This window comes from Macaca mulatta, chromosome 7, assembly GCF_049350105.2.
Source record: "Macaca mulatta isolate MMU2019108-1 chromosome 7, T2T-MMU8v2.0, whole genome shotgun sequence".
Classification (NCBI taxonomy): Eukaryota; Metazoa; Chordata; class Mammalia; order Primates; family Cercopithecidae; genus Macaca; species Macaca mulatta.
The window spans coordinates 125,029,239-125,049,959 of NC_133412.1; the positions used below are offsets into that span (position 1 = coordinate 125,029,239).

The window sequence follows — 20,721 nt, forward strand, 5'->3', positions numbered from 1 at the left end:
GTGAGGGAGGTATGTAGCTTTTTAATCTTAGTAGCTATCTTTTTAGGAATAGAATGTGAGGTAGCTTTGCCCTACACAGTTCCCAGCTTGACTTTTCCCTTTGGCTTAGTGACTTTGGTGTCCCAAGACTTATTTTCCTTTCACAAGATAAAAACATCAATGGTTGTCAGATGCCAGGGGTTGGAGGAGTTAACTACAAAGGAGTATGACAGAATTTTAGGGGTGATGCAGCTGTTCTATATCTTGATCGTGGCAGTGGTTACATGATTGTGTGTGTTTGTCAAACTCACATAACTACTTTAAAAAGGGTAAATCTTGCTATATGCAAATTATGCTTTAATTTTTTTAAATGGAAAAAGAGCAAGATGTACCATAACACTTTTAATTTTTTAAACAGATTTCCTTTTAGTCATTCAGTATAAATATGGAGTCCTGGAATATGTGCAGAACCATGTCTATCTTCATGTTATTACCGTTCTGGGGTAGGTCTCCAACAGTCTTGCAACTTCAACGAGTTGTAGGATGCTCCTGGGGAGTTGGTCTTTGATTAACTGTCTTGCAATAAGCATTAGAAATGTGTTGTAGTTTTGAATCAGTTACTTGCATCTGGCAACCAGGATACTGTGAAGGACTCCAGAAGGTATGAAAGTACCTGTAAGAATGGGCAGAGGTGAGTTTCTCATGCCTAGTGAAATCACTGCTCCACCTGGGCAGCTCCATCAATAGCTAGATGTCATTGTCGGAGCTGGGAATATGGAAGCCTGCACCTCGGTCTGGGAGCATGACACTTTATCTTCTCCTTTACTCCCAGAACTTTTTCTTTCTTTCTTTCTTTTTTTTTTTTTTTTTTTTTTTTTTTTTTTTTTTTTTGAGACAGAGTCTCGCTGTGTCACCCAGGCTGGAGTGCAGTGGCGGAATCTCAGCTCACTGCAAGGTCCGCCTCCCGGGTTCACGCCATTCTCCTGCCTCAACCTCCTGAGTAGCTGGGACTACAGGTGCCTGCCACCGCGCCCAGCTAATTTTTTGTGTTTTTAGTAGAGACGGGGTTTCACCGTGTCAGCCAGGATGGTCTTGATCTCCAGACCTCGTGATCCGCCCGCCTCGGCCTCCCAAAGTGCTGGGATTACAGGCGTGAGCCACCGCGCCCAGCCAACCCAGAACTTTCTTTATCCCTTATTTTATGACTAAAAAACTTTATGTTCCTGTACAGTGTCTGTTGCATCTTTCCATCAATCATGTCCCCTGTGACATCTATAAAATGTTCCACACAAAATCTACTTCCCACAGAGAATCCAAAGTAGCTCCTTGAGCCCATTTGTCCTCCTCCCTCTTTCCTGGGCACAGTCTTAGTTCTCCACCCTGGATGCAGTCCCCACAGTTGCCCAGTTCCCAGTTTACTGAGAGACTTCTCTCCTCTGTCAACACCTCACTTCTGTTCTCCCTCTTCCATTGGTGCCCCAATCTCAAACTCTCTGCACCTTAAATTTTGCTTCTCAGCCTTGTGCCTGGATTGTCACTCATTCTGTTGCCTCAGAATATTTCCTGAGGTAGAGCGTAAGGTGGTTTTGGACTCAGGGAATGGATAAAGAGAGAAATAATCTATTTCCATCAATCTGCCCATAGGTCAACCAACCAGGAGAGTAGCCTGACCTTTCAGAGCCCTGTAAGTGACTGCATTTTAGCACATCTGCTATGATTATATGGCAGAAGACAATCCCCTCCTTTCTTTTATATCAGTTAGTTATGTTAGATAAGCAAATCCCTGAAGCTTCTCCTACCTTACAATATGCTGATCCCTAAAGCTAGGTTCAGTCCCTCATGTATAATGCTACAACAATGTACTATCTTTCACCACAGCAAATCTAGATTAATTGGAGCCTTCATGTATCTGGTAATTTTTTTCCAAGAGTAGAAGTCACAATCATACCATGAGGAGTGACCACAAATACATAATATGAAACCCAAGATCAACAAAATACTATGGTTGGTCAGTTTAGCAAGTAAGAAAATGGGTAGTTATACAAAGGTCCATAACTAGCAAGCAAAGAAAACCCCAGACTTACAAATGGAGGAAAATGCAAGAGAATAGGAGGGAAAAACAAGGACAGCACCACAGGAGACCCCCACATTTTAAGTAATGGTTCCCAAATGTTACTCCATGAATCAGCTGCAACAGGCCCCTCTCCAGACTGACTGAGTCAGAATCTATGGCAGGGGACCCAGGAACGTAGACTTTAAAATTTCTCCCCAGGTGATTCTGATATTTGACCAGGTTTGGGAACCCTATGTTTAGAGTCTCCACCAAAAAAAAAAAAAAAAAAAAAAAGCCTGGCACTGTTTGTTCTATATGAAATTCATATAATCCTCACCGTAATCCTCTAAGGTAGATACTATTTTTCTCTCCATTTTACAGACAAGAATCCCAGAGCATAGAAAAGTCACACAGCTAATTAAGTACTGGAGCCTGGATTTGAACCCAGGTAATCTGGTTTTGAAGTCCACAATAATATTTCAACAGAACCATTAAAAGGAAAGAAAACAAGCAAGCAAAACATTAAGGCACATGAAAAGGGAAGAGAAGGAAGCGATGAAAGGCAGATGAGAAAAATTACTTTGTAGGAAACAGGAAATTATTGTGAAATAGACAAGACTTCCAGCATATAGAGGTAGGTATAGATACAAGGAAATGCTTTTCTTTGGGGCCATACAATGACAACTGTGATGATCTTAATGACAGTTCCAGGCAATGCAGACTCCTTCAAGAAAGAAGAATAAATTGTGTCCAATAGACTATGCATGAAAATTATATTATTAATATATTTAAGAAAGATGTTTAATATAAGTTAACTGTTTACACACAGCTACCCAGAAAATCCCATCAAGGAAAACAGGCTGATCTCTGAACATTCTGTCTAATGAAGTTTCTAATTCACTGTATGTTATTTTCCTGTTGTCAAGAGGGCCTCCTTTTTAGCTCTCCTGGATGGTTACTATGATGTCATGCTTATTTGCCCTCTCCTGACCTAAACCATAATAAAATTGAGGTCCTTGAAAAATCCTCCTATTCAGAGCCAGCACACTAAAAGCTTATTCAGATATGAGACTATTGTCCTGATAATATCTGGTCTAGACATAGGGATTCATGCAAGAAGGTACAATTAGAATCTTTTAGTCTGGCGTTGGTGTCTTGAAATACATTTTCTAAAAATTTGATTTTAATACATGTTATTTTGTAGAGAGAACAAGGAATCATCTTCTCCAGGTCTATACCAGAACAGTTCATTTGTTTCTTCCTTCTGCATCCTCTAGAGCTGTCCAAGTTGTGCCCAGCAATAATGGAACCTATGACGGCAGGCAGAATTTCTTTTGCAGCAGCCACAGGGCTCCGCACGCACAAATGGAAGTGCTCAGAAGCTGGGACACCTACTGTCCCAGTTCCAGAGTAGCTTTTCCTGAGGTCCCACCCCAATGGTCACAGACCTACTCAGGGCCCAAAATTTATTTAACAAGATGGTTGGTTGGCCTATGTTACCACAAATGGCCTGTGTGTGACCCTTTTTCAGAGTACAGTTATTTGCCAGAATTTTTTTTTTTTTTTTTTTTTTTTTTTTTGAGACAGCATCTCACTCTGTTGCCCAGGCTGGAGTGTAGTGGCACAATCTCAGCTCATTGCAACCTCTGCCTCTTGGATTCAGGTGATTCTCATGCCTCAGCCTCCCCAGAAGCTGGGAGTACAGGCACACACCACCATACTCAGCTAATTTTTGTTTTTTTAGTAGAGATAGGGTTTTGCCATGTTGTCTAGGCTGGTCTCGAACTCCTGACCCCACGTGATCTGCCTGCCTCAGTTTCCAGAGGTACTGGGATTACAGGCATGAGTCACCACACCTGGCCTATTTGCCAGACTTGAAGAAAAATCTTCTTCTCCCTCTGGAGAACTCTGCTGTTAATCTTGTTGCCACTAAGGTAGCAGGCTGAGATGTTGCAGCTAAAGACTGCAGAAGAGACTAACAACCCAATTAAGTTATAATTAGCTGAACTATTTCAGGTGTTTTTAATCAATGCCCTCCTCACCGTAAATCATAGGCAAGGTCTTCAGGGGAGAGGGAAGAAATGACGCTTCTATATTAATGCAAATGTATACTTGTTGAAGGGCTGGATGAAGGCACAGACATCTACTTGGTTGTCTCACTCTTGGAATTAATGCTGACCTCCTCTTTCTTGCTCTTCTCTCCCTCTTACCTCCTCACAGACATACCCAGACACCTGACTGCCAACTGCTATAGAAACCCCTCAAATAGAACAATGAGAACACACGGACACAGGGATGGGAACATCACACATTGGGGCCTGTCGGGGAGTCAGGGGCAAGGGGAGGGAGAGCATTAGGGCAAATACCTAATGCATGCAGGGCTTAAAACCTGGATGACAGGTTGACGGGTGCAGCAAACTACCATGGCATATGTATACCTATGTGACCTGCACGATCTGCACATGCATCCTAGAACTTAAAGTTAAAAAATAAAACCCTCAAATATTTTGAGTGTGTCTACTCTGCTCCTGCCCTCAACCCTTCTTTCAATGCCTATCCCACACTGTCACGGGGCAGTCTTTCCAACATGCAAACCCGGTCACATCAGTCCCCTTGACTAACATTTTTAATGGTTCCTTATGTTTCCATTTTGATCGAATTGCCATGGAAGGTACTTCCTCAGTTAACCCCAGCCCACCTCTTCAGTCCACCATACCCACATACCCTGGCCTTTTGGTCCCACTATGCCAAGCTATTCATGGCTCACAGGATAAGCCATGCTCTGGCCCAACTCATGCTTCTGAGCAGCCAGTTGCCTCAGTCTGCAAGGCCCCCTTTCTCTTCCCCAGCCCTTGGCCGCCACCTTGGTTTCCGCCGCTGCTCTCAAGACTTTCCTGGTGACTCAGGCAAAGGAAATGTGTCTCCTTTCTGTGCCTCTCCCAGCTGTGTGTTCTCTTCTCAGTTCACTCTGCTCCTTTCTGCTTTGTTCATGGGGCTTTCCCAGATACTCAACTAGTTTGATTGAAGACATTCAATTTGTTGAGGCAGAAACACGGAGCAGTTTTATCTTGCAAATGGCTGCTACCAGCTGTACGTTCCTGTTATTGACTGTCCTTTCCCTCTAGGGACCCAGTCCCCTTACCATTTGATTCTATGTCATAACTCATAAGTCATCACTTGTGTTTATTAAAACAATCTGGTCTGGTTTCCCATCTCATATTTGGTTCAAACTCTCTTTCCCCAGGGTAGGCTGGACTAGGCTGGGTAGGGGGCAGATCTTATGTCTGAGACTCTCCCCTTGTTACTCATGATGTCGCAGAGGAGAGGAAGAGGAGGAGGAGTTTCTCTAAGTCATTGTTTTCTTCGTTGGCTTCAGTGGTGCTGAAGCTGCTGGTGACTCTGCTGTTGTTGCCAGCTCTGTGTGTGTGTGGGTGGAGAGGAGTGTTGTATAAAGAGTTAGTATGCTCAGATGGAAGCCCCAAAACCTCCGCGGAAGAGGACTCAGTTCCAAGAAAGTCCCCTGAGTACTGGTGGTTCCTTCCCAGGAGAACCTACCATAGCTTCTGGCTGACCCCCCCTGGAGGCGCCACACCATGGCCCTCGATATCTGTTCCTCTTCACCTCCTGCCACAATTTTTTTTCTTTTTTTGAGACGGAGTCTCGCACTATCGCCCAGGCTGTAGTACAAAGTGCAATGGCACAATCTTGGCTCACTGCAACCCCCGCCTCCCAGGTTCAAGCAATTCTTCTGCCTCAGCCTCCCGAGTAGCTGGGATTATAGGTGCAAGCCACCACGCTGGCTAATTTTTTGTATTGTTGGTAAGAATGGGGTTTCACCATGTTGGGCAGGCTGGTCTCAAACTCCTGACCTTGTGATCCTTCTGCCTTGGCCTCCCAAAGTGCTGCGATTACAGGCATGGGCCACTGTGCCCGGCCCTCCTGCCACAATTTTTATTGAAACAACTTGGTGCTCTTGCTTTGATTTAAAATAGATAAAAGACACTGAATTTATTGTGAATTCTTTTTTTTCTCTTGCCTCTCTTAAAAATCTGTTTCTCTATGGGCTAAATTAGTGTATCATATCGGCCAAATCACTTTTTAAAAATACGTAATTTTCAATCATTAATAACGGCTGGTGCAGTGGCTCATGCCAGCACTTTGGGAGATCGAGGCGGGTGGATTGCTTGAGCCCAGGAGTTTGAGACCAACCTGGGCAATATGGTGAAGCTCTATGTCTACAAAAAAAATACTAAAATTAGTCGGGTATGGTGGTGCGCATCTGTGTGGTCCCAGCTACTCAGGAGGCTGAGGTGGGAGGATTGACTGAGCCCAGGAGGTCGAGGCTGCAGTGAGCTGAGATCATGCCACTGCACTCCAACCTGGGTGACAGTGAGACCTGTCTCAATAAATACATAAGTATCCATGGATCTTTAAACTATACTTAGATCTTAGAGACAATCTTGCCCAGCATTTCTCAAAGGATGTTCTGAAGAACTACGATGATTCTGTGAAAGCAGTACTCAGTGGCCAAATATGTTTGGGAAACGCCACATTCTTATTCTGTAGAATTCCCTCTCAGAGAGTCATCCCAGATATCAGAATATCAAAAGCCCTGAGAAGTCCCATGGTTAATAAACCTGGTCTTTGTTCTTGAACCTAAGATTTTGAAAATGAGTTGAGCTCTGATTTCCCCATCTGTACTTTTTACCCTGTGTGCCACCTATTGATCCAGTTTGGGACATGCTGGTCTGAGTGACGAGGCAGTGGTACATGCTGGAAATAATATTAAAAAATGGTAGTTACAGGCCTGGATCCATCCTCTTTGTGCTCTGTAGTCCCCTGGGCACAGAGCTTTGTCTGTCGACGTCACTGCTCCAGCATTTATAAAACGTGGGACACTCTAGTTCATTGCAGCTTCCACCTTTGACAAGATAGGTATCACAAAATGACCTCGTGATTCAGCAGCCAAAAATTAACAGTAAAGCACCCGTAACTCTGTGTGAATCCTACCCAATTCAGTTTTTTAAATGTATAAACCATTTGTCAAAAGGTAGAAAGGTGGATATAGGAAAAGGAAAAACAGATTAATTTTAAACTACTTGACTCAGATATAATCATGAAAAATCAAGGAGATGTGTTATCAACCATTTTAGTTTTTGTATATATTTGGAGTAATATAGAATATTTTTTACATACAATTTTTTTCACACACGAGTGCTCTTCATATATATTACTAAAGATAGATATTACCCAGGCTATGAAAACTATAGAAACCTGGATTAACCAACTTTTGTTATGTGGTTTTATCAGGCTGTTACAAATCAATTTTAAAAAGACAGGAAACCATTTAAATTTGTTGTTAATTCTCTGAAGTTGTTGAATAGAAGTAAAAATTCAACTTCAACCCCCTATTAAATTTGAGCGTTTGGAATCTTAATGCTAAAATTTAGAACTATAAAAAGAAGAACATTCTAAAAAAATGTCTGTGAGACCTGTTTTTTGCTTTGTTTTCTACCTAATTCTGCCACCCAGTTGAATATTTCAGGTTTCCTTGGTGGAACACAGGCTGAGTGCTGAAGGGCTCTAGCCACCTGAGAGTGGCATCTGCCTTCCCGTCACCATGCCAACACTCCTGGCTACAAAAAGAGGGATTTCCCCTTTTTCCAGTCTTCCCTCCCATGTGGGACAGGTGCATGCACCTCTACTCCAGGAAGGGCACCATTCGTAATTACAATTGCTTCCTTCCCTCCACTTTTGTGTGAGAGAAGAAAGCTTGAGATGCAATCCTTTGTCTTTTCAAACGTGATTTTTTTGGTTTTGTTTTTTGTTTTCTTGCTATTCTTACTGACGTCTTTGTGTGGTGCAGCGGCTGGGATCCCACTGCATCTACATGGCAACCAGGAAATCAGTCATTCAGAGTTGCCATGGTAACCAGAGGGGGGGAGGGGAGGAGAAGTCCATTTTATCATGGTAGGCTGTGTCCCTTCCTGAAAGCCTACAGAATTTTTAGACAGAGGTCATTATGAAATCAACAACAACAAACGCCCGTTGGCATCAAGACAGGCCTGTGAACTGGCATCCCCGGGCAAGATGCAGACTGGGAGGGTGGGAGTGAGCATGCAGCCGACCCCACCATGAGGCACAGGGCGTCGCCTTCTCCCCTCAGCACAGATGAGAGGTGACGAATGCCACTTGGTCTCTGCAGCGTCTGTAGAGGGAAGTCTGTAAGCGGGAGTGCCAACCCCAATTGGCAGATTCTCTGACACTTCAAGTCTGCAAAGGAAAGCAGGTAACCAACGTTGTATAAGAAGTGAGCCTCTTGGTTTGGGTGGGGGCACAGCTCTACTTTTATGGTAAGAGGAGCCCTGACTGCGGAAGTGGGCTGAGGCGTGCTGTCCCAAGAAAAACGGAAGTATCTGTTAAGTCTTGTTTCCTGTCACATCCTGGAGCTGAAGGTAGTCACATTTCAAATTTAAAAAAAGAAAGTCATGGGAAGTTAACCAGTGAGATTATCTTTTACAGGCAGGATAATTAGAATCCTCAGTGGTGTAAAATCTTCCACCTGTAGGCGGGTTGAGTTTTATCACAGACAAGAGGGGCCCTGGGCCCTCAGAAGGCCTTAGCTCCTGGATTTATTTAGTCTGATCTTTGGAGAGCAAATTACCAAGAGTTGATCACACTTCCAACTAAAACTGAGAATGTGCTCCTTGATTTTAAAAAGTCTTCTAATGGCGATATTCTAATAGGCCAGGACATAGTGATGTTACTCTATGAATACAGGTCCGTTTTTTGTTGTTGTTGTTGTTGTTGTTGTTTGTAAAATGAAAAATGACTTCTCATCTTCCTTTTTAACAGTAGAAGGTTACGCTTTTCCTCTTTTGAAGTTAAGATGAACAAATTCTTGATTTCCTCCCCTCTTCCCTCCACACTGCCCCCTCCACTCTCTTGATTCCATCCTAGTAAATAGCTCCACCAGTCACCCTTCACTTTGGAGTCTTCCTCCCCCTTACTCTCCTTCCCTCACATCCAAGTCAGCAGCAAATTCTTATAGCCCTAGTTTCAAAATAGAGCCTGAATCCAGTCTCTCCCCATCGCCTTTACTATTCGTCATCCTAAGCCAAGCCAACATCATCTTTCTAAATTTCAAAAGGCCCTTCTCATTGTTCTGGTGTCCATTTTGGCTACCTTCGTTCTGGTCTCACAATGCAAGTCAGATCGTGCCATGCCCTCGTTCAGACCATTTCCCACCCCATGGCTGTACATCACACTCAGAATACAACCATGACCCACAAAACTCGATTAAGTGTAGCCCTCGACTACTGCCCCATCCTTATACCCTATGTGTGCATTCTGCTCTATCCATGCTGACCCCTCCTTGCTGCTTCTGAACACGCCCAACTTCTGCAGTCTCGGGAGGGTGTTGTGCACTTGTTGAAATAATCTTCCCTAGATGTTAGGAGGCCTCCTCTCACTTCCTTCAGGTCTCTGTCTAAATGTCTTCTCCTGCAGGAGGACGTTTGTATCAGCCTGGGTATTTTAGGAAATAGAAGGCGCACCATTTTTAGGAGAATGAAGGGAGTGTTTACCGAGGTATGTGTGGGGATCAGGAAACCAACAGCAAGATCTGATGCCACATCTAGGCTTGAAGGGGCTAGTGTTGTAGGAATGCAGAGAGTTGCAGTCCTGGACACCTGTGGGGCTGCCCAGAAGAAGCTGTGGTTCTTGAGGAAGGAAACCAGGACCAGAGAACAATGCTGAGGAATGGACACACTGACCTCACTTTCTACCCACTGGTCTAACACAGATGGAAATCAGAGACTAAGGGAGTTGGAGTAATGAAGTACTGGGTACTATACAAGTTATCTACTGTTGCATAACAAATGATCCCCAAAACACAGAGGTTTCATACAATATATACTTTTTTTCTCTTATAGTTTCTGTGGATCAGGAATTTGGGAGCAGCTTATCTTGGTATTTCTGGCCCTCAGTCTCACTTGAGGTTACAGTTAAAATGTCAGCTGTTTGAAGCCTTGTCTGGGGTGGAGGATCCATTTCCAAGGTGGCTTGCTTACATGGCTGGCAAGTTGGTGCTGGTTGTTGACAGATCCTCCCCATGTGGGCCTCTCCACAGGGCAGCTTGAGTGACCTCACAACATGGCACCTGGTTTCCCCCAGAGCAAATGATCAAGGAGGCCAAGGTGGAAGCTACAGGGCCTGTTACAACCTAACCTTGAAAATCACACATTGTCATCTCAGTCACATTCTATTAGTCACACAGATCGGTTCTGAGTCAGTGTGGGAAGAGACTATACTAGAGTACGAACAGTAGAAGCCCAGAATAATTAAGGGCCATCTTGGAGAGCAAAGCAAAGAAAAATGGAGAATGAATAGAAAATGGTGAGGGAGGAGATGGCAATCAGAGAATAACCAGCACCCTTCCTTGATCATCCAATTTAAAATGTTGTGTGCATTCCTGCTGCTCTGTTCCCCTTCACTGCTTTATTTTTCCTCTCCAAATTTAATGCTACCTAACATATTTATCTATTAATGATTTTATTTTTGGATTCCCTCACTATCATATAAAATCCATGAGATCAGAAACACTGTTTTGTTTCCTTCTGGCACCTAGTAAACTTCCAGTAAATATTTGTATATTCAAATGTATGAATTATACCCAATTTTAGATACAAAGCAAATGGGTTATTTTTTGTTGTTGTTTGTTTGTTTTTGAGACAGGGTTTCACTGTGTTGCCCATGATGGAGTGCAGTGCCATGATCATTGCAACTCATTGCAGCCTCTATCTTTTGGGCTCAGGTGATCCTCCAACTTTAGCCTCCCAAGTAAGTTGGAACTATAGGCGGGTACCACCATTCCTGGCTAATAAAAAGTTAATACTTTTATATGGCCAATTCCAGTAATATCCCCATCCTTTTTAAACTAAAAAGTTGTTCCTCCCAACCCAACTCCATCCCTAAAAAGACTAATTACTAATCACGGAATTATAACTTTGTTTCTGCGAGTTTTGGAAGCAGCATAGTTGCCTCTTGGTCCTTTCTCTTTCTTTGGCTTCTGTTGTTTTCATTTGGCTGTTCCTTGGAGATTTTTATTTTTGTTTTTTGTACTTCCGCCCCTTAATTTTAGAAGTAAGTTTTCATATTTCTCCCTCTTAAAGTAAGTTGCCTCTCATGTGGCTGTTAAAATTGCCTGTTTATGTGGCTCCCATTTGAGTTCTCTTTGCAGCAATCTTATTTAAAAAATAGCTCTCATGAAAAGAATAAACCCCTCCCTCCTAATCTTCTCCCTTATTCTCTTTCTTCTGTTTATTCCTGAAATCTACCAAATGTACCAGTGAAAATTTCTTGTCTTCTGTGGCACATATGAGGCTAAAAAGATTGCTGACCTATGGTTACTGATGGTCAGAGGAAAAGAACAGATTACAAGCAGAAAAACCTTTCTTCTGGGCACTGGGGAACATGTAGAGTCCATTGTATTAGGCTGTTCTTGCATTGCTATAAAGAAATATCTGAGACTGGATAATGTATAAAGAAAAGAGGTTTAATTGGCTCACCATTCTGCAGGCTGAACAGGAAGCATGGTGCTGACATCTCCTCAGCTTCTGGGGAGGCCTGAGGAAGCTTACATTCATGGCAGAAGGTGAAGAGGGTTCAGGCACATCACATGGCAAAAGCAGAAACAAGAGATAGAGAGTGGGAGCGGAGTGCCACCTATTTTTAAGTCATCAGATCTCCTGTGAACTCAGAGTGAGAGCTCACTTATCACCAAGGGAATGGCCCAAGCCATTCATGAGGGATCCACCCCCATGACCCAAATACCTCCCACCAGGCCCCACCTCCAACACTGGGAATTACAGTTCAACATGAGATTTGGGTGGGGACAAATATGCTAAGTATATCAACTGCATATGCAATGCCAACCCACCGTGGAGCTTATGTACACAATGTTATCCCAATCAATTGATTATAAGAAGAAGAAGGCAGCCTCAGGAACATTTGCACCCAAATCTAGAGAGGGTGGAAGGATGATTTTTGTCCTCCATTGGCCCTAGAAACCGATGATAAATTAACACCTTTCCAGATACCAAGTGGGAGAAACCAGCCCCTTAGGTTATAAAGCAGGTTCCCTTGGAGCAGGGGAGATAATCTGGTTGTCAAAATACATAACTTGGCTCCCCATATGCTTACTCATCATTCTACACAAAATCTACACAGGAGTCTTCATCATAAACCCTTTGATCATAAGATGCCCTTCATATCACCATCAGCTTTTGACCCAATGGTACTAGAGCAGCAGTTTTGACTCTCATACTAAGAGTATATACTAACCTTGTCATTTACTTATATCATAAATGGGAATAGTGAGTTTCCATTGTTCCTGTGGAGTTCATTTACTCATTTGACAAAGATTTAGTGAGCACTTACTGTGTATCAGGCACCATCAAGACCCTGCCTAATCAAGCACACAGTTGTTGTCTTCCTACAGACTTAAGGGTAGAAAGATGTTTTTATTTTCCCATCTGATGATTGTCATAGATGGTGAGTCTTTGAAGAGTTTCCTTAGACTGTTATTCCATAATAAAATGGGAGTCTGTCTCACTAATAAATAGATTAAGCAAATGTATCCATTCTGAACACTTTAATTTATTCCTTAAAATCTTATCTTTTTTCTGGTGGTGTCTTCTCAGCTGTGGGGCATGAACAACTTTTTTCTCTCTTGTCTATGTTATTTGTGGTTATTGCTGTCATGTCTTTCAGATATAAAAGCATTGATATATGTAATCCTTAAATAAGGGTGCCTGTAATGTCATTTTTCCACTTTTATATCAGCTCTGCACCAAGTGTGTTGACAGGATTTTGGCAGGATTTACTTAAGTCATATTATGCTGTTAATTTTCAGTTTATGCAAATCTACTTTCTAGATGTAAAAATTTAGCAGTGAGGGATGTACATAAATATTTTAATAGTAAATAAATGACTTGGCTGTGGTCTGGGTAAATTTCAATATTCTGAACTAGGAAGAAACCAATGACCATAACTGATCTTGAACATGTAACTCACTCTTTTCTTTGGAAAATAAAATCATAAACAATAAGGTATAATGAACAAACTTGCGATACTAACAGATACTATAGGACTTTGTTAATATTTTAAAAATAAAAACAGCCCTACAGAAAATTGACTTATCTCCCTCCTCCTAAAATGAATATCTGGACCTTACTTGTCATGCTCTTGCCTTTATTCATATATGCAAATAAGATTTATTGCACACCTACTGTGTCCTATGCACTGAGCACTGTACAAGGCACTAGAGATACAAGACTGAGTAAGACATTACCTGTGAGTTCTAGGATTTCACATGTGGTTGAAGATAGAGGTAAACATGTAATGATAATACAATGTGATAAGAGTTATAACCAAGTTATAACCAAGATAAAGAAGTGGTAATTTGTCGGGGCAAGGGAGGGGAGTTATAAAACTGCACAAAAATAGTAATTTGCTAAGGAATCTTAATTATAGATTATTTTTGCCAAGTCAATAATTTGAGACTTCCAATTTTACTCTATACTACATAATTCTTCTCTGTTGAAATTTCCCTGTGTAATCATACAAGTAATACTTAAAGAATGCTGAATAACTTCTTACTAAAGTAATGGAAATCATTTTAGCAACATTTCGTGAGCAGTGTTTTGCATTACTGCAAATGCACCTTCAGAGTTCACAGATTTGCCGGAAGAGCAATCAATTGACAACACTTTGCTTCATAAGAGTTTTCTACATATAGTGGGATTTACTATCATCTGAGTAAAGACAGATTTTTTTTTTCCTGCTGGTTTAATGTTATTACTTGGTCGGTAACTTCACGGTCTTTCCTTTTTCAAAATCACTATCACATTTACCCCCTTGCTACTCTTCTCATTTTTTTGATTTCTGGGGACATTTTTGGTAATATTTTAAGCAGTCTTAGTAGTTATTCACTCATTCTCTTAGATTTTTAGCTGATTTTATAAAATGTTCTGGTATTTTCAAAATGGTCAGTAGTGGTCATAACTTTCTTCCACAGGATCTAATTGTTTATATTCAGTTAAAGTTAACAAACAAATACTGAGTGCATGCAATGTGCCAAGTGCTGTGCAAGGTGGGTGCTGAAGATGCAGAGATGTGAGACCCAGCCCTTGCCCTCAGGGAGTGGCAGCTCTAGTGATCCCACTCTAGTGGACTCTGATGGAAGGGATACATTCACAAGCCATAGTTCCCTCCACTGCTATGGTTCTGTTCGTGAAATTCTGTCATAGAAAATTCAAAATGAGAACCTGAAAACTTAGGTACAGAATAGAGGCAGGGGAGCCAAGGAAGGTCACAAGTAAATTTATGAAAACCCCTTCCAGTAGAGAAATCAACAAAGACACAAAGAAAAATGCCTTTAAACAGCTCCTTTAATTCCCTATCCTCTCTTGCCAACCTATTTACTGACAAAATAGATCACGCTGTCTAGTCTACATTTTTGGCACAGAAAAACTAAGTCTTGCCTTTCTGCCTTGCCTATAAATTATTGGAGTTATTATTGTATAGCTTTTCTTTCAAGATACTTCAAAATGATTTACATGTGTGATATTAATCTTGCAGATTTGTATCCTTTAATTCTGACATTCCTTTTAAAGGGCTATTTTTCCAAGGCTTTGTGCGTGCACAGTGTTCTCTAACCTCTGTCACACTTCACTGCAGACTCCCTCTTCTTGATCTTCTTGCTTGTTTCCTGTTGTCCCTGAATTTCTTTTTCTTCTCTATTTATTTTTATTTTTTTGGGGGACAGAGTCTCACTCTGTTGCCCAGGCTGGAGTGCAGTGGCACTATCTTGGCTTACTGCAACCTCTGCCTCCCAGGCTCAAGTGATTCTCCTGCCCCAGCCTCCCGAGTAGGCGTGCACCACCATGCCTGGCTAATTTTTGTATTTTGGGTAGAGATGGGGTTTCATCGTGTTGGCCAGGCTGGTCTCAAACTCCTGACCTCGGGTGATCCGCCTGCCTTGGCCTCCCAAAGTGCTGGGATTACAGACATGAGCCACCATGCCCGTCCTGTCCCTGAATATCTATATTGATCTTCAGGGACTTTTTGGAAGCAACAAGTTTTACTTCGCAGAATCACTGTTTCTGTTTTTATGGTAGTAACACATTTGGTTTAAATTATTTCACCTGACCCCAATCAATAGCCCAGCTCCAACTTTTGCTGGGGTTTGGAACAGTTTCTGCTTATGGGAAGACCAGAACTTCAGAAACATATAAGGCAGCCCTGGTTTGGGGAGTGTGGAGCCCTTGTTCCTAGTAGCCTGGTCAAACTTTCTCTGGGCACAACCGTTTGTATCCACAGCAAGGCCTCCATGACTCTTTTAAAAATTTTTTATTTGTTTTTATTTATTTTTTTTTTAGGTGGAGTCTTGCTTTGTTGCCCAGGTTGGAGTACAGTGGCGCTATTTCGGCTCACGGCAGGGTTGCAAGCGATTTTTCTGCCTGAGCCTCCCGAGTAGCTGGGATTACAGGCACCTGCCACCACGCCTGGCTAATTTTTGTACTTTTAGTAAAAAATGGGGTTTCGCCATGTTGGCCAGGCTGGTCTTGAACTCCTGAACTCAAGTGATCCTCCTGCCTCGGCCTCCCAAGGTGCTGGGATTACAGGCATGAGCCACCGCACCAGGCCGGCCATGGCTCTTTCTTACCTACTTCCAACTCTACTTCTGCCTCCCTCCTGTCTTTTGCCTTCTCCCTGCCTGTGTCCCTCTGTGCTACTGTCCTCTTCAGTAAGACCTCAGGCTTCATGGTTAGCCCTCCTCCAGCCCCCTTCTTCAACTTCCATCTACTCTTGGCCTCCTTACCCATCCCCTTCCTCTCCTCATCAACAATTGTGTTTGTTTTCTCATGAGGGATTAGGAAAGCAAGCATCTTTAACTCATTCATCACCGATAGCCTCCCCAGGAGTGTATGTATATATTCAACACACACATGTATTATGTGTGTGACATTTCAGGCAATATCAGAGAAGGATCTGGGGGGCTTCACACTACTGGCTGTGCCCAGAGCAAAAGGAGAGAACTCATGGTTCCAACACATTTCTCTCTGATGAAAGAGTTGGCTATTACTCTTCATGTCCCTTGTCCCACTAGCTTTCATGCTGGGCCGTGAGACAGAGACTGACATTTTTCATTAGTGAAGGCCAGCCACTCTCTCTCCAGAAAGATTAGTTCTGCCCACCCACCCCCTGACTCTCTTCAAGCCAAATATGATTCAGTCTTCTTGGCTCCCAACAGCTGGGCTTAGGCTCAGATGTCTGGGGGTAGGGAATGATCCTGTGACACACAGATCAGATCATGATTATATCTTTTTGAAGAACTCTTTAAAGAGGCTTCTGTTCCCTTTAGCTGATCCAAGAAATGCCTGGAATTCTAGCTTTTCTGTGATAAAATAACAGCTCAGTAATTTACTTATTATTGATTACTATTCAGCTGAACAATTAAGTAAGCCATTAAATGTACCATCAATGTAAAAGAGTGGACAAGATTTATGACTACATGGATTTACCTTTTTGTTCCCATTTACTCTTCCTTCTTCCCTGCAGCCCACACATGCACTCAAGGGGTGGCTTTGCTGGCACAGCTGATGGCTCCTTTCTGATAGGCTCCTTTCTGATTGGAAACAGAGAGAGAAAGAGAGAGAGAGAGAGAGAGAGAGAGAGAGAGAGAGAGAGAGAGACCGACTGACCTACCTACCTACCTACCAAAGCTGAGACAGGGAAGAAAAAATAGGGTGGGCTCTGCCAGAGAAGGCAAGACAATCAAAAAATAACTAGGCCGGGTGTGGTGGCTCATGCCTGTAATGCCAGCACTTTGGGAGGCTGAGGCAGGTGGATCACCTGATGTCAGGAGTTCGAGACCAGCCTGGGCAACATAGCAAAATGCCATCTCTACAAAAAATACAAAAATTAGCTGGGCATGGTGGCGCACGCCTATAATTCCAGCTACTCAGGAAGCTGAGGCAGGAGAATCCCTTAAACCTGGGAGGTGGAGGTTGCAGTGAGCTGAGATTGTGCCACTGCATTCCACCCTGGGTGACACAGCAAGACTGTCTCAAAAAAAATAAAAAAATAAAGAACTAGCTGGGCATAGCGGGGGAGGAGAGAGAAGGAGGTGTACAGCATTGCAGAGAGATTAGGGAGTTTGGGGATTTGGCATATGAGATGCTCTGGGACAGTTGGGATGTGGCAAAGATTTGAGAGTGCAGAAGGGGATGTGAGAAGTGTTTCTAGCTTATTCATCAGTCTCTTTAAAGTTCCTACAGAGATACAAATAAAGAATAGCTTTCTTTTTAATATTTATTTTCTTTATTGATGTTGTTGTTCAAGGTGGAGTCTTGCTCTGTTGCCCAGGTAGAGTGCAATGGCAAAATCTTGGCTTACTGCAACCTCTGCCTCCTGGGTTCAAGTGATTCTCCTGCCTCAGCCTCCTGAGTAGCTGGGACTACAGGTGTGCACCACCATGCCTGGCTAATTTTTGTATTTTTAGTAGAGATGGGTTTTCACCATGTTGGCCAGGCTGGTCTCGAACTCCTGACCTAGTGATCTGCCTGCCTCAGTCTCCCAAATTGCTGGGATTACAGGCATGAGCCACTGAGCCCAGACTTAATATTTATTTTCTAATTACTTTTTTGTTGCCAGATTATGCTTCTTTATAAGAAGTTCAATGCAGAAATGGAACTAGGAGTTGTCCTAGAATTTTTTAGGCTTGCCCATATAACAAATATTAAGAATTTGTTGTGCATGTGCCATGGATTGCTATAGAAAATTTGCAAAATATATATATATAGAGAGAGAGGAATTATTGTTTCTTACCCCATGACCAACTTCTCGTTTTTGAGACTTCCTTTTTCTCCCCTCACTCAAAGGAATGGAATTTCTGCCAATGATGCCTTTTCATTATACAAACATCTGTTGACTACCTGCTGTGTGACAAGCAAATGTGGACTTAACCTTAACGGACCCAAATGCTGAGGGGTGAGATGCACATCTAACAAAACATGAAAATAATGTCCTTAGTGCTGAAATGGAAGTAGAGGCAAGGCACCAGTCGCACTTACAGAAAAGGAAGCACCTGCTTAGTTTCCACGGTCAGGGAAGGCTTCTGAGAAAAGCTGAGTCCTAAAGGATAAGTAGGGGTTTACTAGTAGGCAAAATAGAGGAAGGGATAGGGCATTTCTGGCGACAGAAATAGCATGTGCCAAGATGCAAGGAGAAAACAGCACAGCCCCTTCAGGAACCTGCTGTGAAGGTTGTAGCATATAAGGCTACAACAGGCACTAAGGGAGAATGTGGACAGGTGACATCACAGAAGGCTTTGTATGCCATGCAGAGGAATTAAGGCATACATCCTGTGAGCAACCCAGAGGGGAGATACTGAAGTATTATAGTAGGAAAGTGATTTGATCAACTCTCCATCTCAGCAATGTACTTCTGGTGGGGATGGCTTTGAAGAGAGACTGGAGGTCGGAGGACAAAGTAGAAAGTATTATAATTGCACAGAAAAAAACAAAGCATTTGTGAAATAAGACAGTGGCAAGAGGAAGAGAGAGGAGGAGTTTGGGCAAGGAGATAGTTTGGTGGTGAGAATGAAAGGATGAAGAACTTTAAGTCAGATTGGGATAACAAAGATAAAAGATTTGGTGGTTATTCTTATATTCCTGATGTGGGCAAATGGTTTGTATTCCTCATTAAATGAAATGGAGAATATAGAAAGAGGAACAGGCTTTGGGTGAAGGTATAGTATATAATCTGGGGATTATTAAACATAAGAACTCCAACGAACATCCAGCTAGAAAGCTCAATAACATAGGAGAGACATCAGGCCAAAATTATGTCCTCTTCATTACCCAACCTCCGCTGCCAGTAGATGTAAGAAATACAAAGTATTAATGCCTGCAAATACGGCCATGCATGAGTGTTAGAGTATTTTATAGACTTTTGTTTTACCCAGTGATAAAATGTACTGGGATAGGCTCATGGTTAGCAATTGATGCATAAACTATTAATGGTGAGATGTCATTTTCCTAAGAAATTAACACTTTGCAAACTTGGTATGCAAACTTGTGTTAAGAGCTCTAAACTGGATTAATCTATCCTGGCCAAGTTATACCCCCACACTTTACTTTTCTCTCCTGAAAAAGAGGCTATTAGGATCAGTTGAAAAGCAATGAGGTATTAATGAGAGAGAGATCTTAAAATCTAGTTTTTAGCTTTGTATAGAGTTTTGTTGGCACCTCCTAAGACTGGCAATTAACCTACTCTGAGTTTTATAAGGGCCAGAGATGGAAGAACTGATTAGAAGGCAGCAGGCAAAATTCCTAGAGATTTTATTGTTTGAAAGAGGTTTTACTATATAGGCTTAAATATAAATACCAGCCACTCTCTGATGGTTGAGAGAGAGAGAGAGTGAGTTAGAAACAAAAAGACACAAAAAATTACTGTACTTGAATCTAGAGTTAATGCCAGAACCTACTGGTCTAAAATTAACCATAGTCTTGTTTCCAACCATTAATAACATGCTTCTCATTTTTCTTAGGCTTTGCATCATGCATGTTTAAATTTACATTTAAAAGCTCCTGGTAACCTTTGGCACCAGGGTTCCTGGTGTGGAGGTAACTCACATGTTGGTGGATTCATGCCCAATCCTCTCACTACTGCAATTCTATTTGCTGGTGGATCGAAGGTAGTTGCTCATTTTCAATCTTAAATCAATCCATTTTGTGGCTTTCAGGTTTGAGTGAGTTGACATCAGGGTCCTTTTTGATGGAAGATTTCCTTGAAAAAATAAGCAAACTCTGTTCATGGAACATCAAATCGAAACAAAGGGTGTTTTGGGACTGTCTCAGAACATTTCACAGAAATTAAATTCTGTACCTTCTAGGTTAATGTGCTGTGGTCCCCACGGTGTGTTTGGAAGGCTCACCTGGTGAGTTATTCTCCATCAGTCCTAGATTTCTAACATTTCCTGTTAGTTTACTTGCTGGAGGATTAAGGCAAGACTGGATTAAAAAGGAGGAGTTGGGGAATTAACTGTTGCCTGGCAAGATTAGCTTTCCAGGCACTGATTCCTGAGAAAAAGTGATTTTTTGTTGTTGTTTTTAGCTCCATAGTGTTGCCTGGACACTAGAACAGGATTCCCCTTCCCCCATCTCATGTTTAATCTGTAGCTTCCCCAAAGTACCTGGTGTTAGTACTGGGGGGAGAATGACTCACACGTTGAATAAATTGTTATTAAGGCATCCGGGTTCAGTTGCGAACATACTAATAGTGAGGAATCGGAAAACCAAGTACTGGTGAGGGTTTGGCTGCTGACTGCCGAAATCACTTACTGAATGTGAGGCCCAATGTCCTCTAAAAATAATAAGAGTTATTATGTGCCGAATACTCCCTATGTCCCCAGAACTATTAGCATTTTGTATACCATCTCATTTAATCCTCAGGTTTCCACTGTAGAGCATGGCTATCATCAACTACATTTTGCAGATGAGGAAACTGAGGCACATAGACGTTAAATAATTTGCCCAAGTTCATACAGTCAGTAATGGCAACGGATTGAAATTCTGGCAGACAAACAGCTTGCAGTCTCTACCCTTGTGTGTTCCACGATA

The 20,721-nt window shown here is 42.3% G+C and overlaps 1 long non-coding RNA gene across 1 annotated transcript; it reads right to left on the reverse strand.

The window, feature by feature from the left end:
• Window positions 1-366: 366 nt before the first annotated feature.
• LOC144330257 (uncharacterized) lies at window positions 367-19,883 on the reverse strand. Its single transcript, XR_013396272.1, has 2 exons — window positions 19,735-19,883; window positions 367-652 (listed from the first exon to the last, which is right to left on the reverse strand). It is a non-coding gene; the product is annotated as an uncharacterized LOC144330257 (long non-coding RNA).
• Between the last annotated feature and the right edge of the window lie 838 nt (window positions 19,884-20,721).